We start from the raw sequence: 27,711 nt of genomic DNA, 5'->3' as shown, positions 1-27,711 counted from the left end.
TTGCCCAGCTCTGCCAGCGTAAGGGATGGAAAGGTGGGTGTAGCTACAGCGGGGCTGCCTGGGAAAGAGAACCAGGCCCAGGGAATCGGTGAAGTCACTGAGAGTGGTGGGTGCTCAGCAGCACCACTGAGGATCAGGCCCTAGAAGAGTCCCAAAGAGAACAAGCTTGTTCCAGAAATGGGTGTGTGAAGGAGAGGAGAGGGAACAGCTGGCTGGTTGTTTGTACTATGTCTCTGAAACGCTGCTCTCTGGGTTCACTGTCACCAGTTCACTTATCTCCTCACTCTTCCTCTGCAGTAATGCGTTTCATGTGTCCTGCATAGATCTGCCGCTGATTCAGGTTTCAGAGAATCTGCTCAGACCTTCTCTCTGGGGGTAGGGAGGGAGAGGCTGCCATCTGCTGGATTCACTGTTCTTTCCCCACAGCCCCCCTTCCCCCCGCCTCTCCAGTACTCAGTGCTGAGCACTGAACAACACTCATGACATTTTAGAGCCATAGGATGGTGCCTAGCTGGTCATGTGTCATGCTAACAACAGTCCCTGCCTCTTGGCTCATTGTGCCTCCAACCACAAGACCCTTTGTGTGTGGTATGGAAGCGACAGGGAAAAGTGTTAGGATAAAGGGGAGGGGGTGGCCAGAGCCTTATCTGATCCCAGCATCCCCACTTAAGTGCGTGATTCTGCAGTCCTTTGTGCTTTAAATAAAGATGTGCTGAAGTATGAAACGGGAACTTGAATGCTGAGCCCAGCTCTAGGAGGATGTGGAGAAAAGACCATAAAGGAACTTTGGCAGCTAAGGGCAGCAGAGCAAGAAGCATTCAAAGAGCTGATTAGCTAGAACATCCTGTGCCTGTCTAGCCCCAGGCAGGACATAAACATAAGAGGCAAGGGAGTGGGGAGGAATGATAACGACAATCTGATCTCAGGCTTCAGGGCATGGGTAGCCTACAGGGGTCAGGAGGGAATTTTTAGCCCAGGTACAGCTGGGGGTGGGTAAAACCCTAAAGCATTTCCTATTAGCTGCTGAGGGGAGCAAGATACTGGACTAGATGGACCAGTGGTTGGATCCCATACAGTAATTCCTATTAGAGGCAGAGACTTTTGCACAAGAAAACTCGTGACTGCTCATGACTCGCCTGTCTCCAAGCCTTTATCTATGAATGCAGGGCTGAATTATGCTTCCTCACAGAAAGAGGCAACCAGGGGTGGGGGGAGGGATGGGTAGAGGGAGGGGAGAGGAGGTGTAGCGCCTGAGCAGAAAAGCCTAAAGACACGATGCCTGTGTAAGACACAAAGGGCTTGATTCCCAGTTACGTAGAGGCCCCCTTATGCAGCTCTGGGGCCACTGGAGGCAGAGCATAAGTTAGAGCTGCCCTGTGGCTGCTCTGATTTACACTGGGGCCCAGGCAAGCCACTGAACAGCCTCAGATTATGGGGAATGCACACATGTCTTAACATAGGATCAGAAGCCCATTGCTTCAGAGGTGCAGTGATGGCATGTGTGGAGGGGAAGTGTTGGAGTCACAGCCCCACAATCACCCTACCCAGAAACACCCTCTTTGAAGCTTCTCATGCTGCCAGGCATGCTAGCCAACTTCCCTCCCATGTGCTTCCCAGAGTCCTGCAGCCAGATGATGGCTGTCCCTCTTTGAGTCTAGAGCACCTGCAAAGCCACCTGTTATTTGCCAGGCCCAAGGGTCACAGATTTATGTCTGTCTCAAAGCTCCCTCCATGTTCAGTATTAGCATGTGACACATGCAAGCCAGGAGCACTGAAAACAGGTCTGTGGGTACAGCTGTGGCAGCTGATATATGCAAGGGCTCCCACCGTTGTTAGCATACAGAGCTGCAGCCGTAGGAGGAAATGCTTAGCATGCCGCTTCGCTCAGATCAAGCTGCCCCTGCTACTCCTGCTCATGCTGCATTGTTACTAGGCCAGTCTGGACAGCCAGTGTTTGTTTTAGAGCGGGGTGTGTTTCAAGCCATTTGCTGCAGTGTCGACTCACTGTCTACTTCCAGCAGGATCCGGAGTAACGCAGTCTCTGTGCCCTGAAGAGCTCACCAGGGAGGCCGTGGCTGGTCTTCTGCAGCTGATCGTTCGCCAGATTCCAGAGAAATGGCTCAGAGGCAGCTGGAAATCCCATAGCCTGCTCTGTAAGACACACAGGGATTGGATTAGAGCATCCTTGAACACAGCGAATCCCAGACAGCGGGAGCCCAGGCTAATCTTTGCTCTGAAAACCAGCCCTGTCTTTGTGTGTGAGCCCTGACTCCTGAGCTACACTTTCACTAGCAAGTGAATTGGCACGAGCTGGCTCAGGGGACTGGTGAGGAGATATTGATTGGTTCATCCCTAGGTCAGTGCTTCAAAGCAGCCTCTGGGCGATATCCAAGCAGAGATTTTTACATCAAACTCCCCTTGATTTCAATCGGCACTACCATGCAGGACAATGCTATGGCAATTCGCATCTGATGGCTGTTGGATGGCCTGTGTGAAATGAGTTTGGTGGGTCTCAGACTAGTTTCTGGCATCACAAATGGCATCTCCTCTCTTAGAGAGAGCAGGTGGGTGAGGTAATGTCTTTTATTGGACTAATTTCTGTTGGGAGAGAGGCAAGCTTTCGAGCTGCACCAAGCTCTTCTTCAGGTCTGGGAAAGGTACTCCGTGCCACAGCTAAATACAAGGTGGAACAGATAGTTTAGCGTAAGGAGTTAACACATATTTCAAGTGTCTGTTTGGTGTCTGCTTTCTCACCCTGCTGCCCAGAACAGGAAACAATCGAGGTCTTTGCATTGCTACTGGGTGTTGAAACCCCTCGGACAGGAGTCTCAGAGTTGCTGTAGTGTGCTCCACAGAGAGCGGCGTGTGTGTTTAGAGAAAGGGCAGCAGAGGAAGTGGGCTCATCCATATGCCCACAGGGGGTAAACAAACACATGGCTGAGGCACAAGACCCAGAGGCAAAGGTGGAATGAGTTCCTCAGGGCTCAGCCTGCCAGTGCTATGGGCAGCAATAGATTCCTGGCAATGGCAGAAAGGCTTTATCAGGGCTCTTTACCTTGGCACAGGCTCCCTGTGTTTACTGTAACACCCATAGCTGGGAGCGAGATTTGGACAACGGGAGTAAACATCCCAATCGCCTCAGTATCTGCCTCAGGAATCTGGAAAGCAGGAGCACAGCCTGGGCCGGAAAGAGCAAGCTCCCGCCCTCGCTCTGCACCGATTATGCCCAAGAAGGGCCCTACTCACTGTGCAGTTCCCTGAGTTCCCAGCCCCTTCTCCCCAGACCCCTGGTCAGTCTGAATAACCAACCCGGCACCTCCCCTTCCCCACAAATGCACATGCGATGTAGTTCCAAACTAGGCACAGGCAGAGAGCAGCCATGTCTGTTTTTCCCGGGGTCAGCTGCTAATTAAACAATCATTTCCTGCTATTGTCCTGCATTCTTATTCCCTTTCCTTCCATAAATCAAGCCCCTGCTGCAGGCTATTCCAGACTGGATCACAGAGCAAGGAATCAGGCCTGCCCAGATGGAAACACTACATGTTGCCCACATCTGAATTATGCCAAGGGTCACTTTCTGCTCTTTCCTGGGAGCTGGATCAGTCTAGCTGAGTGCACCCGCCAGCCCTAAGTGGGAGGAATGCTATGCACCCACATGATGCAGCTGTTGCAGAGCGATGCCTGGACCCTAGGAGTGGGTAGGTGCCTAGCATGCTTGTTATCTTGCTCCATGCTGCAGCGAATGCAGTTCAGTGTGTTAAGCAGTGGAGGGTAAGGTAGCATGGACATACTGAACTGCTTCTGCAAGCAAAGGATTTAGCTAACGCAGGCAGGGGAGAGGCTGGAGGGAAGGGCTTCTGTTCTGTTTGAAGGTGTGTTGGGCGAAGTAGCCTGTTAATTTCCTGTCATTTCTGCTTTGGGCACAGCAGGAAGAGACTGGCTGAGCAGCGAGGGACAGATTTCCAAGAGTGCACAGCACCCGGTCTGTGTCCAATGCAGGAATATTCAGTGCAGGCGCCTAGTGTTGTAAAGTCTTAGGCAAAACAAAGACAATTGTCTCTCTCCTTTTTCTCCAGGGCCCACATAGGCCTCCCTTTAGGACGTGACTGGAGCCTCTGCAGCGAAGCCAATTCTAAGCCTCTCACACTATAGGAGTGTTGTATAGAAAGCTCCAAAGGTGCTGCTACAGAAAGAAAGAAAGAAAGAAAGAAAGAACTGATATCATCCAAACCATGGCAGCTCCTCTCAGCAAATCCCAGCATGTTTATCTGAACATGAGCCCCAAGGCCTGCAGAGAATCTACTTGAAAAGAGGACAGGATTGGTAATTGGTTTATATAAACATTTCTGTAAAGAGGATTTTTATCCCACTGCATTTACACTGCAGAGCTCCAGGGCCAACACTTCTGTGCTGCACCTCCCTGAAATGCTCGTGGCTCTGTCTGGGCAGGGCGTGCACCCAGGGCTGCTCGGGGATGGTCTACTTAAGGGCCTGATCCAAAGCTCATTTATATCAATGGGAATCTTTCCTCTGACTTCCAAGACTGTTCATCAGGCTCTGTGTCCATCCCTGGGAAGCCGCTGATGCAGTTGAAAGCTGCCCTCCCTGGCAGAAACCCCAAAGAGGGCAGTGGTGTAAATGCATCCTTGCCCTTCATGGAGGTGAACCCCCTCAGGGCATGCACAGGGTCACAGCTCTCCAGTTCACACGTTTTCACATCTGTGCAACTCTGGCTGTGAATGGCCATGAGTGCCCAGGTCTCTGAATGTTACATAGTGCGTATCTAGGTGCTTGACTGTTGCATGGATACAGCTGCATGGATGTCCATGCCTGGCTGTCACAATGTCTGTGGTGCTGGATGTTATGCTACATGTTCATAGCTGTCTGTTTGAATGAATTCATGTCTGTCACATGTACACACGCTCCATATACTTAGCTCTGCCTCAGCTCGGAGCGAGGGACTAGCTGACCTCTTGATGTGCCTTCCAGCCCTAGGTTTCTCTGTTCCTATGAAATGTTGGCATGTGACTGCACACTGATCATGTGCGGGCTGCATGTAGTGTCTGTGCAGGTTCACATGCCTGCATCTGTAGCTAAGAACTGTCAGCACTTTGAGTTGGGCAGGAAAAGAGTGATAATCAGACATTGTGGGGGTGGCTCAGGGACCTGTTACAGGCTGGCTGAGATGAACTCCTGTGGGTTTTGGTCAGGGCTGAGCTGTTCCTATGAGGCAGGACAGGAGGCAGAATGATCTAAACTGCTCGGCGTCAGTTTACTGCACCTGTAGCAGCCACCGTTCTCTCCAGCACACCTTTGTTTTTGGCTATGTTCCTGGCTCTCTTACAGGAGTCCCGGATCAGAGCAGCTGCCAGTTCACCCCAGGGTTCTGATAAAGCTCCCCGCCCCAACAGAGCCCCAGATCTGGCCGTTCTCTGCCAGCTCACACCAGGCTGCCGATACAGCTGCCTTGCTCTAAAGCATCTCTGATAAGGGCGTTTTGCTGTTGTGTACAATAGCACACACATGGCACAATGCAAATAGTGCTGGCACTCTCTGTACCTGTGCATTAGGCCACATGCAGATAAGCTTGTTCTTCCTTCACTACTGAGCCCTTGACTGAATTTGCCCCTGGAGGCATTTTTCTCCAGGAACCCTGGGACTTTCCTCTGCCACCGCTGCTGGGGGCAGGCCACACAGCACTGCCCCAGCCAACCCTCCCCATGGCGGTTGGCTCTTCTGTCTCTGAGTCCCTGTCTGTTTCTCTCCCACTCTGTTCACTTGGGCTCCTCTCTATCGGGGGGTTCAGTTAAAGGACTTCCCAAGGACCCCAATTCAGCAAAAGCAAGTCAGCACGACACCCTCTACAAGTGTGCTAGAACTCCTGCTTTGTCCTGTGCTGTTACAGCCAGAATGCCTCCAGGGATCCCCCTGCTGTGCAGCCCTCCCCCTACAGTGACTTCAGAGCCCCTCTGTGTTACATCCGCCCCCCCAACCTCCTGCATAATTGCACAGCAGGGTAGTGGAGTCTGTGAGCATTGACTCCTCCACGATCCCAGGGCAGACAAGTGTGCCCTGGAAACATCCTCCCCTGCCTTTAAAAGGGCAAGGCAGAGAACAAAGGCCCCTCAGCTGCCACACTCATCACTCCCATGGTGTGGCTCACGCACCCCAGTGCAGAGAAGCAAGGCCCTGAATGGCTGCAAGGAATCATCCCCCATCGAATGACAGCAAAGGGCTTATTTCTCTGTCCCCCGCCCCACACTGGGGATGGCTGATAGCCTGCCAAGGGAGGGGTTGCTCAGCAGCTGTATACAGGAGCAGCGCCAGGGTTTTTGGTGCCCTAGGCGGGGGTCCTTTCACGCTCCCGGTCAGGGGCAATCCTGCGGCCGGGGGGTCCTTCTGCGCTCCCGGTCTTCGGGGCACTTCAGCGGCGGGTCCCGGAGCGAGTGAAGGACGCGCTGCAGAATTGCCACCGAAAACCCGGAGCATGGAAGGACCCTCCGTCGCCCAATTTCCGCCGAGGGTGGCAAAATGCCACCCCCCCCAAAATCCTGGTGCCCTAGGTGACCGCCTAGGTTGCCTAAATGGAAGTGCCGGCCCTGGCTGTATAGACATGCAGCCCTCTTGTAACACCGTTGCCTTCCATGGATTTGGGCCCCTTTGCACCAGGGCTGAGCTGGGCTTAGCTTGGCACAGCGGCCGTTCCTCCTGCAACCCCGGTGAAAATTGTGGTGGAAATATCTCTGTGTCTCCTTGTCTCCAGGACAGGCTGCTTCAAATCCCATCGTCACTGAGCAATCTGTGCATGCGGCTTATGACCAGTAATTATAGCAGTGCCCACCAGGGGTGGCACCCCCAGGGCCGGTGCAAGGATGTTTCGCACCCTAGGCGAAATTTCCACCTTGCTCTCTCCCCCCTCCGCGCCCCCACCCTGAGGCGCCCCCCCCCGCGGCAGTTCCCCCCTTCTGCCCTGAGGTGCCCCCCTTGCGGCAGCTCCCCACCCCCCACCCTGCACCCTGAGGCACTCCCCCCTGCCCCAGCTCACCCCTGCTCCGCACACGAGCACGAGCACGAGCATCCCAAGCACACCGTCACTGCTTCACTTCTCCCGCCTCCCAGGCTTGTGGTGCCAATCAGCTTAGGCGCCACAAGCCTGGGAGGTGGGAGAAGGGAAGCAGCCACAGTGTGCTTGGGGAGGAGGTGGGGCAGGGAGTTTCCCTGCATGCCGCCCCCACCTTACTTGCTGCAGGCGGCCCTCGCCGCACTCCCCTGCCCCAGCGCCCTCCACCTAAATGTCGGTGGCGACCAGGACAGCGGAAGATCCAGCTGCCGCGGTCGCTGCCAAAGAAAATGGCACCTCCCAAATGCCAGTGCCCTAGGCGACCGCCTGGGCCGCCTAAATGGTTGCACCGGCCCTGGGCACCCCACAGGCTGAGCCTGCCAATTCTACATCCCCGGCTGGGAAAGCAGCGAGGAGTAACTCTGGCACATTTCTGTTCCTCCCTGGAGCCAGGTGCATCCATGGTCAGGTCCTGCTGCCTCTCCTTTGCCACTGGGACACACAAAGGATCCTGCCCTACCCTTTCCATTGCCCTCATCTGCAGCACAGAAGTCACTGTCTGGCATCATCAGTGGGGCCAAACCGTGGTCCAGCCTTGGTCTGCCCAAAGCTGCGGCACTGTTTGGGGACTAAGGCCCTGATCCACAGCCTGCTAAAGCCAATGGGATACAGCATTGTCTCCAGTGACTTTTCAGAGCCACAGCTAGCACAGAGTTTGTTGGTGTGCTGTACACTGCAGGGCCAACCTGCCTGGGGTGAGCTATGCTGTATCCATGTCCCCCACAGGCCCGCCCGCAGCTGATCAGTGCTTGGGAAGGCTGAGCAGAGATTATGTTTTCTTCAGAATTACTCTTTCTTCTAAACCTCTGCCAATGTGTTGTAATCCAATTCCAGTAAACAAACAGCCAGAGCCCTCCACAGAGCCACCGGAGGAGCCTTGAGAGCAAACCTGCCCTGCCGGTTCTCTGCTCAAACTTGTGACTCATGTTTAACACAGTCACAGTGCCGCTCTTCCCAGCCAGGAGCGGGCTCTACCCCTCTCAGGAGATTGCTTTCCTTTCCTCCCACATGGCCTTGTCTGTTTCACAATTCCTGTTACCAGCCCCTCTGCCCCAGCACTTGATTCCTCCAGATCCAGGTTGATTCAAACACCCCTGTCCCCGGCTGAGCCAGGGAGGCGCAAGTCCCAGTCCATTGCAGCCAGAAGACACCCCAGCCAGTTATCCTGCTACCAAAGGTGGCATTTTCAGGCAGCCAGAGTGCACTGTAGCAGGCCGGGGACTCGGGGAGCTACCCAACCAGACAATGGAGCAGGAAGACAAAGGCTTTTTGGCTATGCCTATGCTCGCCTTCTTCCCACTGCTTCATTTGTAATGAAAGAAGTGCTGGGGCTCAAGCAATATTTTTACATCTATAACTGATGCAGCAAGCCCAGAGGTGCCGGGGCTACGAGCTGCCAAATCTAGAGGTGCTGGGCTCAGCCCTGGCACAAATTAAGCTCTGCTTGTTTTGCACAGGAAGGGGCCTTGCTGTTGTCCAAGTCGTTCACAGCCATATAGGGGGGCTCTGGTGCAGTCTCATCACAGCAAGTCTCTGAAAACTGTGAGGCTGAGCAGCTATGTTGTTCTACTCTGCTCCTCATCCCGCCCTCGGGAGGAGGAGGCAATTCTCTCCTCTGCGTGGTGGTGAGAGACTGAGATCCCTGCTAGCATAGTCCAGTTACATACAACCCCCTCCCCCGCTCCCCTGTCCCTGGAGTGTGAAATCCCAGGGGCAGGGAACCTTTGTCTGGCTGACGAGTCTGAAACCCAGATGACTCACCAAGGGTGCATGTGCTACCTCTGCCTTCCCCATCCCCCAGGCTGAACCTTTTCTAATAAATCAAGATTTTTAAAAAAAGCTCAATTATGTCCTAAGGCTGAGTTTCTAAGTGGATGACTCTGATCTGCCCGATGGCTTCTCCCCTCTCCCCTGGGTGCTGCAGGACCACCCTGGCTGGGCGCTGTCTGCATGCTGTACAATACATCTTTAGAGAGGGAGGCCCTGAGAGAGCATGTGTTCTCCTCCTAGCCGCCCACTCCTCGGCGACTGGCCCCACCTCGCAGACATCATCTTCAGCGCATTGCTGCCATCTGCTGATCCAGGGGTTCAACGAAGCCAAACAACGGAGGGAGCAGGAAGACAAAGGGTTTTTTGCTACGCCTATGCTGCTCGCCTTCTCCCCACCCACTGCTTAATTTGTAATGGAAGAGGTGCCTAGGCTCAAGCAATTTTTTTACATTCATAACTGACGCAGCAAGCCCAGAGGTGCCGGGGCTACGAACTGCAATTAAACATTGCTTCTTCCCCTAAAATGTCCCCCTGTTGCTACCCTCGGGGCAGCTCCGCACCTTCGTAGGTCAGCTGCCAGTGTTTTAGCCACAGTGCCATCAAATTCTGCTCAGAACAGGTCTAGACAATGGCGAAAAAGCCAGCAGCCTCCAACACCTTGTCGCCACGCTACCCCGACCCCGGGGGCTTCACCAGTGGGAGCAACAAGGAGAAACTGTAGAGAGAAAAGGCTACTGCAGAGAAAGCATGAGAGAGAGCTGACTTTGGTTCTGAACGGCTCGCTGTCAGAAAGGCTCGAGCCCTGTCTACATCAGGAATTAGCACCACTTCAACTACCACCTTAGCCAAAACTATTTCCCAGGGTAAGTCAAGGCCAAAGCAACGGAAGGGCTCTAGCATTAGTGGTTTCAGCATGAAAGGAAAGGAGTTGGCTCAGAAGGGGTAAAAGAAGGGAAATGAGGATAAACATCAAGGAAGCACTGGCCAAAAACCCAAACAAAGCAAGGAGAAAAGGCAAGGAAATGAGGGAAAGGGAAAATACAAGAAACAAGAGTTAAAAGAGCCCCTGCTGCTCCCACTGGTCTTAATGGAGGTAGTGGGTGCTCAGCACCTTGGAAATCAAGTCCCTTTATGTAGGTGCCTTATATAGGGTCAGGAGGGTCACTTTTAGTGCCCACATTTGAAAATCTTGACCTTGTCGGTATATTCCTGTTCAGGGCCCAGGCCCGCAGATACTCATTACTGAGTGCATCGCTCACAAGTGGGAGGGTTCCCTCTGAGCACAGGATTATTCATGCTCGTGAGCTCTGTGCTCCGCAGTCAGTGTCTGCATGCTTTGGCCCTTAGGGTGGAAATCTTTCAGGACCAGGACCCTTGCCTGTACTTGTCTGTGTAGTGCTCAGCACCCTGTTGACGCACACAAAATTAGATCAATAATAAATAAGTATTAGTGAGTAATGTGAATCAATTAATCAAAGGCAAATATAGGCAAAATACCAGGGGGAAATGTGCTAATGGTAAGCTCTGTCTGACTGTGGAATAAGCCCCCTCAGGAGGTACTGGGAGCCCTATTAAATCAAGACTGAACAAGGCACCGGAGAACACAGTGACGTAGTTACATAGCTGTGAAGCACTGTGTCTGGAACTGTCTGATGACAACTTGCCATCTCAGTCGTAGACATTTGAAAACCCCATAGTCACTGTGGGAGAATATCCCCTCCTGATCTCTGGAAAGTATGATTAGTTATTTCTGGGCACAAAACTGACTAGCACCCCTTTAACTTTCCATCCACTGCTGCTTAAGTGCTCCCCAACATCACTTCCATTCACTCCCCCTGTAACAAACACCTCCTGACCTTCCTTGTATTCCCACTACCTCCAATCCATGCGCCCTAGTTCTGTTCCATCCAGCAGCCTCAAATAGATCATCCAGCCTAATGTTATAGTAATCCTTAGCTCAGCTTAAATCTTTCTATTACCTCATGTTTTCAGGAGGAGGAGGGGAATTCAGTGGCTCACCACCCCATGCTCAATATTGCCAAGGGCCGTGCCGGTGGCATGCCCAGGATGGGCTGGCTCAGGGGCCCATATGCCTCATGGAGAGTAAAAAACTTCCCAGCCAGTTTAGGGCCTTCCCACTGATTGATCACCAACTGTTGTTCCCTGTGCATCTAAAGGCCTATCCTGCCCCCATTGAAATCAACAGGCAATGTCACGGGGAGCAGGGCTGGGCCCTATAGTTTTGTTTTGACCAACAGAAGTTTCCAGCTCTTGTGTTTGTTGGTGTGTCTAATGCCTGATTTGTGATTGGTTTGGATGCTAGTCCAGCCATGGATTCATACACCCGATTCCACCACTCAGCACTGAGAACAGATGCATAACATGGCTCATGCCCAGCTGTGGACATTTTGAAGATAGCCCTTAGTACTCTAGCATGTCCGACTCTGTGTCAAGTCCCACACATACTCCCTCCTGACCATCTCAGCCTCCAAACCCTTCCCCTTTTGCCTTCCTTCCTCCAATCTGTTCCAGGATCCAGAGACTAGTCATTACCCATCTTCCTCCTCTACCCATCTCCAGTTCCCAAATCACCCCTTAGCGTGTCCTCATCAACTTTTCAGGCAGAAAAGGAAGGGAAGGGATTTCTAGCAGGCAGAGAAGGGCAATGTGGGGGAGGGCTCCGCCTCTCCCCACCCAAAGCCTGGAGCATGGTCAGATTGCCTGACTTGCCAAGCCTCCGTTAGATCATATCCACCACATATCAGATCATGCATGAGCCAAGACACTGTTAATTAGATCACAGAGCCACAATGTTGCGTCAGGCAAACTTTCTCTAGAATAGTCATGTAAAAATGGGCCATATGCATACCTGGGAGGAGGTGTTTGCCTTCCTTCTGTTTTCTCTTCCCCCTTTTTCTTCCCTCTACAACCACACTGATGGGTACAATGTAAGAACCTACTGTAGGCAGAGCAGTGTCTGCCACACCTGGCTGCTCTCCGACAGGGTGTTGTGTCCTGCTTGCTCTGACAAATGGGACCAATGAGTGAATGGGTAACAGTAACTGGAGGGCCTCCAAATGTGAGTGAACTGACATCATCATCATCATGTTCCTATTACGCTCTGGCGTTTAGGGCAGTGACAAAAGTCCTTCACTCCACTCTGTTTCTGGCAAGTCTTTCAGTGGTCCCCCAGCTGTGCCCCAGGTTTTTCAGCTGAACTGACAGCTCTGTCCTAATTCCTTCTGCCACCCTTTCCCTAGCTCCAGCTGCCCCTACCCCACCCACGTCCTCTCACTGACTTGGCCCCCTCCTTCCACTCTCTCCTAGGCTCTGGAAACACCCACTTATTCTGGGCATTGTCGCAGTCCTAAGCCTATGCTCAAACATGGCTTCTGTATGGCCAATTGTTGGTCAAAAGGTCACATTGGTACCGTGTGCAACACTGTAGTGTGGTGTGCTACATTATAGTGCTGTGTGCATTTTCCTGCTCTTTTTCCCTGGTCACCTGAGAGTCAGGCTAGTGCGGTGTGCAACATTATAGTGCCGTGTGCATTCTCCTGCTCTTTTTGCCTGGTCACCTAGGGGTCAGGCTAGTGCCTTGTGCAAAAATACCAGCGTGCTGTGTGCATAAGGACAGTGTGCCGTGTGCAGATCCTGTTTACGTGGAGGACTCCAGCTCAGAACCTGGAAGGCGAAGGAGCTAGGGACCAATCAGATGCTGACACGAGTAAGAGAGCTTTCAAATAAAACCATGTCTCATGCCAGGATCCGCAGGAGTATCCATGTTAGCTGGAAGGCCTGATCACCCTTTCAGCCAGAAGGGTCTCCTGTGTACCTTGCTGGCTCATGTTGTGTTCCGCCAATTCGTCATGCCCTTGGTGTCTGTACTGCTGGTCAGCTGCACCTGGAGTTTGGTATTTGTATTCTAATTTCTGTGAATATTTTGTTTGCTTAGCCTCTTCTCTTTCTCCCTCCCTTATTTGGCACAGAACTATATATATAGTTGTTATTTGGTACCAAGTTATGTATATAGTATATGAAAGTTAAATTGTTGTATTGATTGCTATTGTGGTTAATTGTTGTACTTTACAATATTTGGTTAATGTATATAGTTTACTCAGTTTGGTGTATCTGCTCTAATTTCTGGTGAGCAGTTAATCACAGATCATTTAGTTTCCTGTTGCTGGTTGTAAATAGATCATTTTAAGTTGTGTAAATATTCTCGTTCTAATAGTATTATTAGTTAGTAAAAGCGCTCCTCCCCAGCCCAAGTTGCAACTCCTTCCCCATCAATAAACGGCCACGTGGTTTTGAACTTTCAATCTGTAACGTTTTGATTTTCCTCACTCGATCAAAAACTTACTCGAACCTGTATTGGTCTCGGACAGGCATGACTACACTTGCAGATGTAGAGCACTGGGAGTTAAACCAGCCCTTGGAGACCGCAGCAGGGAAAACGCTGTCGTGTGTTCACATTGTCAGCTGCAGTCACAGTGGCGTGGCCACATCTGTGGTGTTTGCAGCAGCATTGGGAGTGATGCATTATGGGCAGCTATCTAGAGTGACCAGATGCGAGACGTGAAGTATCGGGATGTGTGTGTGTGGGTGGGGGATGGTGCCAGCGGAGCAACAAAAAAACCCAAAAAACCCAAGAGCAGCGGTGGAGGAAAAAACAAAACAAACAAAAAACCCAAGAGCCGCCAGAGCATAGGAAAAATTGGTGGGGGCTGAGCACCCACCCGCAGCTCCATGCCCGCCCCCCCAGCACCAGCTCGCCTTTGCTCTGCCTCCACCTCCCCTAAGCTGGCTGCCGCATCCTGCTTCTGCCCCCTCCCTCCAATGCTTGCACCGCAATACAGCTGATTAGCACAAGCCTGGGAGTGAAGGGGGAGGAGGAGGAATGCCGCGTGCTTGGGGACGAGACGGGGCCAGGATGGGGATTTGGGGAGGGATCCAATAGGGCAATGAGGGGGCTGGGCTGGGGACAGGGCCAGGGCAGGGATTTTGGGAGGGATCCAATGTGGGAGGGAGGGGCAGAGTAGGGTCAGGGCCAGGGTGGAGTTGGGGTGGAGGAGCACGAGCCCCCGCTAACTATGCGCCGGAGGGCAAAATATCAGGACAATTCGCATCCCGATAAAATTGGGATGTCTGGTCACCCTACAGCTATCCCACAGAGCACCTCTTCCCATTCTGGCACTGTGGTTTCGGGAAGGGGGAGGGAACATTTGGTGCATCCTGGGTCCTGTCCCAATGTCCTGTGATGCATCGTTTCGCATCCCAGCAATCCCTCTGCTTCCATCCACATTTGGCGCCATCTTTCAACATTTTTTTGTACTGAGCACTCTGTCTTCCCTTTCGGGCTGCTGGAATGGATCCTGAACTTGTGAGGAATATGCTGATGGGTCTTGCCAACATGTCACAAATTGCAGTCGAGCTACTCTTTAAGCTACAAAGTGACAGTGAGGAGTCTGACAATGATGTCGACTTGCATAACACATACGACACAAGATTGCTTGTGGCATTCATGGACATGCTCACCACAGTGGAACACAGCTTTTGGGCTTGGGAAACAAGCACTGAGTGATTGGATCACATCGTCATGCAAGTGTGGGATGATGAGCAGTGGCTGCAGAACTTTCGGATGAGGAAAGCCACTTTCATGAGACTGTTCTGAGCTCGCCCCCACCCTGCAGCGCAGGGACACGAGATTGAGAGCTGCCCTGCTGGTGGAGAAGTGCGTGCCTATTGCAATCTGGAAGCTGGCAACTCCCGACAGCTACCAATTGGTCACTAACCAGTTTGGAGTGAGAAAGTCAACCATTGGAATTGTGTTGATGCAAGTTTGCAGGGCCATTAATCGCATCCTGCTCAGAAGAACCGTGTCTCTGGGCAACATGTGTGACATTGTGGCTGGCTTTGCACAAATGGGAGGGGCGATAGATGGCACGCATATTGCAATTCTGGCCCCAGACCACCTAGCCTCCAAGTACGTAAATCGGAAGGGGTATTTCTCGATGGTTCTCCAGGTGCTTGTGGATCACTGTGGGAGTTTCATGGACATTAACGCAGGCTGGTCTGGAAAGGTGCATGACGCATGCATCTTTTGGAACAGGGGCCTGTTCAGGAAGCTGCAAGCTGGGACTTACTTCCAGACCCAGAAGATCACCGTAGGGTAAGTCGAAATGCCAATTGTGATCCTTGGAGACCCCACTTACCCTTTAATGCCATGGCTCATGAAACCCTACACAGGGGACCTTAACAGTAGCAAGGAGCTGTTCAACACCAGGCTGAGTAGGTGCAGAGTGCCTGTTGAGTGTGCTTTTGGCCATTTAAAGGGCCACTGGCGCTGTCTGTATGGGATGCTAGACCTGGCCGATGACAACATCCAGACGGTTATAGCCACGTGCTATACCCTCCATAACATTTGTGATGGGAAGGGTGAAAACTTCACTTAGGGATGGACCATGGAGGTTCCACACCTGAAGGCTGAATTTGAACAGCCAGAAAGCAGGGCTATTAGAGGGGCCCAGTGCAGGGCTATAAGGATTAAGGATGCCTTGAGGGAGCAATTCGATGCTGAAAGCCACCAGTAATGTTTGGTGCCCTGCACAGGAGTGAAGTGCAGTGTTTCCAATGCTAGTAGGTGTTAGACCCCCAAGTTGGGCCCTAGGGCCAGACAGCAGGTGCTCCGGCCTCCACCCCCCAACGGAATTTTCCCCCAGCCCCCAGAACTGCCACTGATCACATAGCTGCTCAGAAAGCAGAACTTGTAACAGGAAACAGCACCTTGCGGTCGGCCGACCTGAGGAGGGGAAGTTTCCCCCAGACGGTTGCTTCCTGGGTAGAGATGCTGGGGGCCGATTGCCTCCCTTGTATGGGCATGAGCCACTCGCGACCCTGCAATTGGCTTATTATAAATTATGACGAAAAATTCGTTATATATTGTTGGCCCCCCCCGGGGACGGGCAGAGAGAAATCGAATTCCCGTCGAACCGTATCCAGGCTTGATCACCCTGCAGTCTCTCTCCGGGCTCACGCGTTCCCTGAAGCCTGACAGCTTGCCGGCCGTAATGAAACTTTTGTGGTTTGTATGTGTAAGTAAGATTAGCTGTTAAGGATATCTGTATATCTGTACTGCTAGATAAGAGGCAGAGACTGGTTCCAGCCGCCCCAAGGCTCCTGCTAGGGGAAACCCGTTGACCAGGAAACCTTGAACGCAAGGGGGACCAATTGAGCCTCGCAATTTGTGTTTAATAAGATTAGTTGCTGCATTTATGATTACTAATAGCACCAATATCACTTTTACTAACCCCTGGGACGACCTGAATAATTACTGGGACTTAGAAAAATACCAGGGCCAGCTTCTATTTGTAATTGTAGTGTTTGTCTTATTTGTTCTAGTATTATATTGTAAGCCCAAGCTGTAACTAATTGTGTTATCCCTTATCCTTATCTGTGACTCATTTAATAAATCCTTAATCTTTAACACTACGACTGATTGCTTGCGTTATCCCCGTCACTACCCTTGGGCACTTGTCACCCCCCCCAGGGCATCCAGTGATCGAACCTCCGCCCTATTCCAACGCTCATTACCCGGTAGATAACGGGCACCTGGTGGCCATATCGGTGGAGCAAGGGGCGAGAGCAATCTGTAATCAACAGTAGGCATCTGTGTTTGCTGCGTATGATGCAATGACTTACAGTGCCTGTTGCTTTCCTGGGCTACTTTATCTTTTACTTAATGCAATAAAGAATGTTTTCAAAGCCAAAAAGTTCATTTACTGAAAAGAAACACAACTGCTGGGGAAACAGAAAAGGCATGACACATCTGTACTGTGTGGGAGGAGGGAAGGGGGCGGGTTGGGGAACAGGACAATTACAGATTTGTGTATGTTGTTATCCTACTCAGCCTTCTTTTCTGGAGTGCCGTGCAATGAGTGCTGTACTTCAGACTGGCTAAAATGCAGGGTGATGGGGGTTGAGTGCAGTGTGTAAGCGTCGTAGTTTGCAGGGCTGGGTGGTAAAGCTACAGGTGTTGGAGGCAGCTGGTGGAGATAAGAAACTGGATGTTGGGGGAAGTGGGTTGGCGGTGACATGGAGGCACAAGGGAAAGAGTTTTGGGATAAGGGCTGCAGGGGCGGGTGCGTGGGTGCGGATCTGCTCCTTCTGCAGTGCTATGAGCACCTGCATTGAGTCCTCTTGGCGCTCCATAATGCTTAGGAGCCGCTCCATGCTTTGGTGCCAGCAATCCGCATTCTGCTGGCGGAGCCTCCTTTCGGTCTCCTGCCACTCCGATACTTTTTGATTTTTCAGTAAAGGACTGCTGCATGACTTCATGCAGAGGGTCCTCCTTGGTTATTCATCGATGCTTCCTGATTCTTTGCAGCCTTTCAGCCATTGATAGCAAGGACGGCTGGGATCTCAAGGTTGCATCTGTAAAGCCAAAATGCAACACTTAACAGAGGCAGTATTGTTCACACCAGACAGGGTAATGATTTGGCTGAACTTAAAGACAAGTATAGTGTACACAATTGCAGAAAGTGCCCGTCCTAAAGCGAGCACACATAACCCACAGGAGCCCCGAAATGGTGAGTAAGCACAGGGACAAGGGGGACTGATTGTTTCAGGGCCATACTGGCCTCTGGGGTCCTGTGCATTGGGGAGAGCCAACAGCTTCAAGGGGCCCCTATACTGAACACTGTCCCCACATTTTTCCACAGTTCGTCCTGGAAGATATCTCGTTGCTGAGGGTGACCTGGGAACAAGGGAGGGTCTTCTACTACGATGTGGCTTCCGCCCTCGCCCTTATGCCACTTGCCTGTGTTCAGCAATGGTCCTCCCCCCCTCACGGCACAATGGCATTGACATGTTGGCCTTACTGGAACAAGGAGCACAGTAACCTGCTCTGCAAAGCAACCTGCGCAAGCGGATTGCCCAGCTGCTGCATGAGACTGTTGCCGGCTCAAAGTGCCTGAGGCCAAGCAACAGCGGGGAGGCTCCGTCGCCCGGTGTGCCGCGCCAATAAACACACCAGGGTGGAGAAGCAAACTAAGTTTATTTGAGATCTCAAAGCGGTGCAGGGAGACTGACACCTCAAATCAAGCACACCTAAAACAAGTGGCTTTTCTCTTTTATACCCGAGTTGTTTACTGCAAAACCTGCTAACTAGCTAATCCCCCGTTTCTCCCTCCCTCTTCTGTCCAGCTGTAGACATATACATTTTATCTAAAAGCGGCCTTGAGTTCATTTCAGCCTAACTCCAGTCTGTTACAACAAATCACTGGCTGCTGACACTACACTTTTGCAGCTGTTAACACATTAGGTTACACTAGGTTACACAAAGTGTTTAACATGGAGGAACATTGGTTCATTGAGACCTGAGCAGGAGGGCTTCATCGGCACTCGTGATCTTCCACCCTCCCGAGTTACCTAGGGTTATGCCTAGTGACACCAACAGCTCCCTCCTTTGAGAATGCTCAACAAACTTTTGGCTGAGTTTTCTCATACTCAGGACAAAAAGCGATTAAGCTCTAGGGAGCTGGAGTGCTTTACAGCAAGCAAGCAAGAGGAGAGTAATGATACACAACACCACACCAGTGAGCAGGAGAGGAACAATGCCTCCTCCTGGTCCCCCCATGTTGAGTAACCAGCCCCAGAGGGAATCAGAAATAGTGGGTTCCCTTTCCTGGGCTTTCCACTGTTCAAAAGCCTGTTCGGCTGACAGGATGTACTTGTTAATATCCTATGCGTTTTTTGGGACATAAGTACAGCATTTATCCCCTATAAGGGCGCACACCCCACCCTGTGAAGCCACACTTCCACCCAGAAAGTGTCCAAGTATGTCTTCATGATCACAGATCAGAAAGGTATTCCTGATGCGTCTGTAAGGGCAGTGGGCCAAGTCTGGTACTCAAGATCACTCCGAATGGCCATCAGCTGGTCATTCAGGAAATCCCGAATTCCTAAACATACAAGATCCCACTGCAATGCCTTCCCAGCCTCAGTTATATTCAATACCATCTTTTCTTGGTGTAGTACTATATTACATCTGTTATTTAACTATTCTTAGGTACTTTCAAAAGGCATTAACATTAAGAGCATAGGAGGGGGTTACATTATCAGTCACTCTTCAGGACACAGGGCGCAGCCTGTAGAATAAACCCCAAACTCCAATCAATACCACATTCCCAGGCATGGATCCCACAAATGTCCTCCTGCCAGTGTATAATTTTTTGTTTCTTCACCAGGGTCAGTTCTTAATGTCCTTTCTAGTCAGGAATCCCTGGACTTTGGCAATTTTAGTGGAGTGAGTGTTCCTTTCTCTTTCCCAAAACAGTCGTGGTTCAGCATCCTACAGGGGAGAGGTTACTAGCCCATCACCCTGTAATGGTTTTGATTCTTCTAGAAAAATTCAAAGGCATAGTAGATCTGTCAGTGGACAAGGGAGAGGTTACTAGCACTTCACCTTGTACTTTTCCTCTGCTGTCCAGAAGGCACAGTGGAGCTAGAAGGAGAAATAGGCTAATCATCCGTAAGAGAATTCTCCCGATGTGGAGGGGTCTTTTTGCAGTGAGAATCATGGGTACAGGCAGTCAGTCTTCGGCACTTCACAGTGGTGTTGGTAGTCAGCAGGACTTAATAAGGGCCTTTCCAGCGTGGAGCCAGAGCAGTCTTTCGTTGGTGGACCTTTACATTGATCCCGTCTCCTGGTTCCAAGGAGTGGCAAGGCTGCTAGGGTCTTTGGGTAGTACTTCTTTATGTGTGAGAAAAGAAACCATTAGTGCCTGGCAGTGTTTTGCAAATCTCATAGCTGTGTGGGCAAAGTCAAGCCCTTCTTTTCCTAGTTGTTAGCCAAGTCTTAACTGTGAGCAATGTCCTTGAATGGAGTCAGTGTCTTATCTATAGCCTGAGCTTGCTAGCTAATTATGTTTTTTTTCCAGTTAACTCATTCTGTTCTTTGTCCTTTTTCCCTTCTTGGCTTCTTTTAACCTGCAAAGGAAACTTCCACTTTTCACTTATACACCTTTTTCCCAACAACGAACACATAAACATTGCAATTATACAGTACATTAGTCTTATTATTCAATGTATGCCACATATACCCTTTCACTAAAATAACTTTATTACAGAACTTTGGCGCAACAAGCTAAAACAAGCATACCCACTTTGATAGGTTTATTCAATTCAACCTCTAGTCCAATAGCTTCCCACCATCCCCAGCCCTCTGGCTAGAAATCTGAAGTAGCCAGAAAGATCCCATGTACAATATGGGGAGTGGGTCAACTTTTCATGTCTTTGCTTCCAAAAACTGTTGGTATACAAATTTTAATAACAATTTTCAATTAAAAGATTTGGCCAATGAAGATTCTTTTTCTTACTTAAGGAAATGCATTAGACTTTGGTATATCACATTCTCCTGATTTATCCAAACACTTTGTATTCCAAGTTGAACAAAACAAGTATCTGCATTCCAATCTAACCCTTCCGCCTGATTCCAAACCAGACCATTCCATGAAAACACTAAACACATCAATTCTGGCCGCAAGACAAACACCACAAGACAGAACATAGAACACAAAACATAATTTCTATTGTGCCAGTAAATGCATGGTACGTTGAATGCTGTTCAGCTGGCATTAGTTTTCTCTGATTATCTGAAAGACAAAAAAAAACAGAGGTCTACCCCTTCTGGGCAGTCAATCATCACTTAAAATATACAAATACCCTTGTTGACTTCAGGCAAAACAGAGGAATTACCCCATATTTTCTTGTATTTGTTTCATAGGCAGCCCAGGTTTTCAATTACATAACACTGTATACATTCTTCAGCTAATTCAACTAAATTGTTCACAGCCAAATCAAATGATTGCAATCCAATAATTTCTTTGCCTGAATTTATTTACAAACATTTCACAGACACCAAGAACTTTCTTCTTTAGCATTTTTACAAAGTTCAACTGCTGTTCCCTCCAGCAACTACAGAGTTACAATCCAAACCCCTTTAGAGGGGTTACCCAGAGACCCATCCATCTGTCTGCTGACACTTAAACAGAAAAGAGAGTTACACAGAGAGCAGAGGGAATTACAGTCTAAGCCAGGCTTTCTCACCTCTATACACTGACCGCTACAGGGGATGGGACAGAAGGATCTCAATTCGACCTCAGAGCTTCCTTGCACGCATGGCTTCCACTCCGAGGAATTACGAACGAGAGGTTCAGTTCCGCCCACACTCCTAATGAACAGAGCAGAAAAACACCAGTAACCAGTTAAACAGAACAGAACCAGAACCAAATAACATTTCCTTATCCTATTAGGGTTCACTTTTACTCATGCAGTTTTCAACATATAACACCAACAGTACCAAGCAAAGCAAACATAAAATAACAAGGGTAAAACAAATAGATGGTGTAAATTCTGCAGAGCTCCCCCCTTCTTAATTGCTCACCAAACTGTGACAAATTTCTGTTACCAATCTATCCCTCGTGTCAGGTGATCAGGCTGACACTACAGGATTGTTGGGGGAAGATAAAGAAAACACACCATATAACTGAATTTTTAAACTCCATTAATAAAATAATAAAACAACAATGGAGAGTGTTGGGAACGCTCCCACATCAATCAGGAAAAGATTAATGCCCCAAGCCCTAGCCCCTTTCATACTCACACATGTACGTCCAGACTGGCCACTTCTGTGTATAATGTTCAGAGATGGGGGAGAGGTGGACGGGAGATTATTCTGTATACAGCTTGTCCAGAATTTCCAACATGCTTCTGCTCTTGGGAGGGCTGTTCTTTTACACCCTGGAATCTCCTGCGGCGTCTCTTTCAGAGATTCCAGTCCAGGTCAGCTGCCTGTGGCTTCTTCGGTGTCACCAAGCCACACCGGCTCCAGGGTCACAAAGGCACACTGTTGGATCTTACTGGACAGTTAAGCTTTGCAAATGTAGTCTCAGTTCTGTAACTTGTATTGGCTCTGGTTCACCTCTGTCAATTTTCCTTTTTCCACAGCCAGCTGGGGTCGAAAGCAGTTTTTCTTTGTACTTAGCATAGTCTGCATTGATTCTTGACCTTGAACGCAGAGCAACTTTCTTTTTATCCCTGGGCCAAGCTGAATTTCAAATTAACCCCTTCCTTTCCTCAATAGACAAATTTGCTCATGCTGTGTCAGGCTTTTTGGTGCTTAAACGCTCCTCTTAGATATATGATCTTATCTAGATTGAAGTACCTTCTAGTGGGCATTGTTTAGAAGGATTTTCACACATGTAAATATTCCAATTCTCTAAATACCTGCAAGTTGTTGAACCATAATGTATGTACATGTAATATGCTGGGGTATCCTTAGGGGGTGAGGCTGAATGTTTAGACTGTCCCCCATTTTCCACTTACACACACAGGGAGGGTGCCCTGTCCGCGCTAGTGGCTCATAAACTAAGGATTTTTCCCTACAGGGTACTCACACAGGAGAGGCTAACGAGGATGGCCACGACCCTCCTACACCTCCCTTCAGCAAAGAGCATTGGCTAGTCTCTGGGAGACGGCGCCGCTTACTCTGATTGCATCCAGTGAGATGACCAGACTGTCAGTAGCCCACACGGAAAGGAAAGGGGGAGGGAAGATGGGTACACACACTCCTAGACCCAGGTAGCTTCCTCACTGGACGATGCCAGGCTGAGTCAGCCCACCATGGGTTGGACCTCCTAAAGATCCACTAGTTACCGGGCTTGCGTTAGAGTAGTCCTGGTCACGAGCTTTTGCTTCACAGGGTACTCTGGGCGTCTTCCGGTAACAGTCATTCACGCTGGCCCCCAGTACCATTCTGCATTTGATCTTGCTTTTTAGCTACAACAGAGAGAGAGTGCACTAGGACATAGGGTCTCCCCTTTCTAGACAGGTCCCTCCTTTGTCCCTGCGCTATCCCTAACCTGCTTTTGAATCCTTGCACTCTGCCAGACAGGGGAAGAACAGGAGCTACGGTGGGGGATTTTTTTTTACAAGAGCTCTCCATACAAACAGCTTCAGAAGCTACCCGTTCACTGACAAAACAGGAGTAATTGGAGGATCGTGTTTTAATTAAGTGATCCTTCCGGTGGCCACCTTTTCTGGTCCTCTAGTTGATATTGAGGCCAGTCTACTGTACAGAACTTTTTCAGTTTATTCTTAGTCATCGGATCCGAGCCAAACACCTTCTAATTCACTAGAATGCATTCTAAGGGTGTACACCGTACCTGGTGCCCCATACCATGCCCTTGACCCATTATATGACGCTCTATCGTCTAATGGGAATTACAACGACTGGGCGTCCCCAGCCTTGAATTACAACGACTGGCGTCCCCAGCCTCGGGCAAAAGTCCACACTACTGGACTGTTCCTACCTTATCCAAGGGACCGGTTCCTCACTGTCGCCCTCAACTGCTTCTCCACTACTCGAGCGCGTTGCACCGTTGTGCCCTCCAAGGTCGGTCGAACTGCGTATCTGCTGAGGCCCCCGGTGAAGTTACCGGTGTGCACTGGGCATCGGTCATCGCCACGATCAGTGGACCACCAGGAGGGATCCGGGCAAGGCTAATTTTAGCCTCGAGCCCACCGTTGGGTACCAAGAACTGTTGCCGGCCCAAAGTGCCTGAGGCAAAGCAACAGTGGGGAGGGTCCGTCACCCAGTGTACCGCGCCAATAAACATACCAGGGTGGAGAAGCAAACTAAGTTTATTTGAGATCTCAAAGCGGTGCAGGGAGACTGACACCTCAAATCAAGCACACCTAAAACAAGTGGCTTTTCGCTTTTATACCCGAGTTGTTTACTGCAAAACCTGCTAACTAGCTCATCCCCCGTTTCCTCTCCCTCTTCTGTCCAGCTGTAGACATATACATTTTATCTAAAAGAGGCCTTGAGTTCATTTCAGCCTAACTCCAGTCTGTTACAACAAATCACTGGCTGCTGACACTACACTTTTGCAGCTGTTAACACATTAGGTTACACTAGGTTACACAAAGTGTTTAACATGTAGGAACATTGGTTCATTGAGGCCTGAGCAGGAGGGCTCCATCGGCACTCGTGATCTTCCACCCTCCCGAGTTACCTAGGGTTATGCCTAGTGACACCAACAAGACCTTCAATGAGATCACTGAGGCTGATTATTGCGAGGTGAGAGAGCACATCACCACCCTATTCCGCATCTAGGCATGCACACAGCCCTAACCCTTCTTTCTGCAACCCTCTTTGCCCCAAGAGTCTGCACCGAACAACTACCTTCCCAAAATAAAAGCCACTTACTGGGCACCATCTCTGCTGTTTGTTCTTCCCCCAGCACCATCCGCTGCAACTGGCTACCTTCCTCCTGGCTTGAAAACTGCTCTTGGCTGCATGCATTAAGGAATGCTGGACTGTCCTCTGGCTCTGGGTCCCCCTCCTCCTCAGCACTCTCCCTCCCGCTTTCCTCCTCCTGCCTTGTTGAACTTTGGGCTGTTACGGTCTCTGAAGTATCCATGATGCTCTTTGGAGTGGAAGTGGGGTCGCCCCCAAGTATCACGTCCAGCTCTTTGTAGAAACGGCAGGTTGTGGGTGCAGCACCGGAGTGGCTGTTTGCCTCCCACATTTTGTGGTAGGCATTCCGCAGCTCCTTCACTTTAACCCTGCAGTGCACTATGTCCTGGTCATGGCCCCTTTCTGTCATGGTCCTTGATATCTGCCCATAGGTATTGTAATTCCTATAGCTGGAGCACAGCTGGGACTGGACAACTTCCTCCCACCAAACACTGATGAGGTCCAGCACCTCGCCATTGCTCCATACTGGGGATCGCTGGCACATGAAGGCCTGGTCACCTGGAAAGATGCGCTGAGACCACTCCACGCCTTCCTGAGCAAACAGGAAGGGGGTTCCCAGAGAATTTAAAGGGTGAGTATGATGAGTGGTCACCTGAGGACATGGCAGTAGAGTTCAAAGTGATGACCAGAGTGGCTACAACAGGCATTGTGGGACATTTCTGGACAGGTCTGGCTCTAGGCACCAGCATTCCAAGCAGGTGCTTGGGGCGGCAATCTGCAAGGGGCGGCAGTCTGTGTGTTTTTGTGGCCCCAAGCAGGGCTGGTGCAACCCATTAGGCGACCTAGGCGGTCACCTAGGGCGCTATCATTTGGGGGGGCGGCATTTTGGGTCCTTCAGCAGCGATCGTGGCAGCCGGATCTTCAGCCACCCTGGTCATCGCTGGCGTTTAGGGGGAGGGACCTGGTGCAGGGGGGTGCGGGGAGGGCCGCCTGCAGCAAGTAAGGGGGGTGCGGCACGCAGGAGTACCATTCCCCGTCCCAGCTCACCTCTGCTCCACCTCCTCCCCAGAGCACACTGCCCCACTCTGCTTCCATCCCTTCTAGGCCTGTGGCACCACACAGCTGTTTGGTGCCACAAGCCTGAGAGGCAGGAGAAGTGCAGCGGTGATGGTGTGCTCAGGGAGGAGGCGGAGCAGAGGTGAGTTGGGGCAGGGAGCTGCCGCACAGCTCCCCGGGCTTGGGGGAGCTGCCGCAGAGGGGATGCGCCTCAGGGTGGAGGGGGGGAGTTGCTGCCGGGGGGGCCACCTCAGGGCAAAGCGAGTGGGGGAGAGCTGCCACAGGGCTCAGGGAGGGGGAGGGCGCAAGGTGGAACTTTTGCCTAGGGCGCGAAACATCCTTGCACCTGCCCTGGCCCCAAGCAGCGTACCGAATTGCCACTGCAGATGGCGAGGGCAGTCCATGTGCTGCTAGGGCGGCACATGCATTTCCGCAGCGGCAGCAATTCGGCGGCAGCTTCTGTCTTCAGCTGCCCGTGGCAGCAATTTGGCGCGCTGCTTGAGGCGGCAAAAACAGTAGAGCCAACCCTGCTTCTGGAGGCCGATCAGAGTGTATATAGACCAGGGTATCCACACCAGCACCACAGTGCTCCAGCCAGGGCGCAGCAAGCTTTATGCTTCTCGTGGAGTCTGGAAGCTCTCGATGCCTTGCCAGTGTGGACACCTCAGGAGTTAGGGTGCCCGAGGCTAATTTAATGCGCTCTAACTTGCAAGTGTAGCCGAGGACTCTCTTTGGCCATAGCAGCAGTTGGTATCTGGATCTGGAGTCAGTATCATCTGGATCCTACCAGCTGCTATTTACCCAGTGGCTCCAAAACAAGTGGATTAGTCACATCCACCTTTGAGATACAGTATTGTTCTTCACTGGTGGAAAACAATAGCACTCAGGGAAGTGTGAACTTCATTGAGCTGTAAGGTGTTACCATCACTGAAATGCTAATGTTGCCCCTTGCTTGAGGAGGCAAAACAGCCACATGATCTTTTCCTTGTTCACATTATTAGGATTTGCTCTGGACGTCTAAAAAATAGGGTGAAATCTGGGGCCATATCCTTAGCTGGTGTAAATCAGTGTCACTCCACTGCTGTCCACAGAGCTATGACAATTGACCACAGCTGAGGCTCAGCTCTTTGATGTTTCCAGTGCTGTCAGCTAAACGTCTTGGACTCCCTTGATTTAGCTTTGGGATATTCTGAGCTTTATCACAGTCCAGTTCCAACCACCTTGCTGAAGCATAGGAAGCGCTTTTTGAACCTTATTTTATTATTTGTATTACAGTATCACCTAGAGTTGCCACCTGAGGCCAGGGCCACATCGTGCTGGGCCCTGTGCACAAAGTACAATAAGAGAGAGCTCCTGTCTCGAAGTGCTTACAAGTGAAAGAGACAAGACAGACAAAGGGAGCATAAAGTTTCCCATTTTACAGCTGGGAACTGAGGCACAGAGAGATCAGGTGACATGCCCAAGGATCCCATAGGAAGTCTGTGGCAGAACCAGGAATCAAATCTAGATCTCCTGAGTCCAGTGCCCTAACCCAGCTTTAGATGAGACTTTCCTGCATTTAAAATAATAAGAAAAATTATTCTTTGTATTTGTACCCCTCCTTCCAGCTGAGGAGATCAAAGCATCGTACAGGGGCCAGATCCAGCACCTTTTGGAGTTAGTGAAAAGACATTCATTGACAGCAATGGGCTTTGGATTGAGCCATGAATCTCACGAAATTTATGAGATGCAAATAGGCATGATTATCCCCATTTTACAGACGGGAAACTGAGACACAGAGAGGTGAATGCACCTGAAGTTCCCACCGACCGCTCGAATTTTGCCCTGAACATAGTTCAGTACAAATCAGGACCTCAAGTGAGTTGCTTAGGATCACACAGTGAATCTCTGGCTAACTGGGCATGAAGTCAGATTTCCTGGCTCCCAATCTTGGGCCTCATGTCACAAAACTATCGATTCAACCCCTAGTCTGTTACTCTTTTAAATATGGAGAGTGAAACCTCTTGTTTCTTATCATGCTATTTGCTATGAAGATAAAATGGAAGGAAAGGTCAAGCAGCAGATCAACCAAAGCCCTTCAAAACCTCCAGTTTTGAGGCAATAATCCCTGCTAGTTTTGCCAAAGTGTCTCCATGATTTCTACTGTATCTGCCCAGACTGTGAAAGTGGGCTGTGAAGCAGCTAGTACATATTGCTGTCCTTTGGGTCGGCATCCAGATGGGGGATGGCAGTTTCCCTCCTCCCTGGGAATTAAGAGAGGAGGTCCTTCAGCACAATCAGAGATCATGGCAAATTACAGACAAGCTGGTCTGATCACAGCTGGCAGCCAATACCAGAGAAAACAACCTCCCTTCTGCCCGTAAAGATGATTCTCTCACAAACCAGAACAATAAGGCCCTGCACACTCTACAACAATGTAACAGTGTTATAGAAAGTTATGCATTTTAACAGTGGCTAATGTGATTTGCATCAGCACTACCGTTCTGGGTCCATTAACCCCAGC

At 50.5% G+C, this 27,711-nt stretch overlaps 1 protein-coding gene across 2 annotated transcripts in view; it reads left to right on the top strand.

Moving 5' to 3' along the window:
- Positions 1-1,927: 1,927 nt before the first annotated feature.
- RAB9B (RAB9B, member RAS oncogene family) overlaps positions 1,928-27,711 on the top strand; it is a 39,473-nt gene continuing 13,689 nt past the window's right edge. Inside the window, exon 1 of one of the 2 annotated variants that reach the window (XM_050963754.1) lies at positions 1,928-3,698. The gene's annotated coding sequence lies outside the window, so the exon portion shown is untranslated. The remainder of the gene's footprint in view (positions 3,699-27,711) is intronic. The other variant, XM_050963750.1, reaches the window with a different exon arrangement.

The sequence above is a fragment of the Gopherus flavomarginatus genome, chromosome 8 (assembly GCF_025201925.1).
Source record: "Gopherus flavomarginatus isolate rGopFla2 chromosome 8, rGopFla2.mat.asm, whole genome shotgun sequence".
Classification (NCBI taxonomy): Eukaryota; Metazoa; Chordata; order Testudines; family Testudinidae; genus Gopherus; species Gopherus flavomarginatus.
Note: the sequence above shows the minus strand (reverse complement) of the source record. Positions and strands in the feature narration are given on the sequence as shown.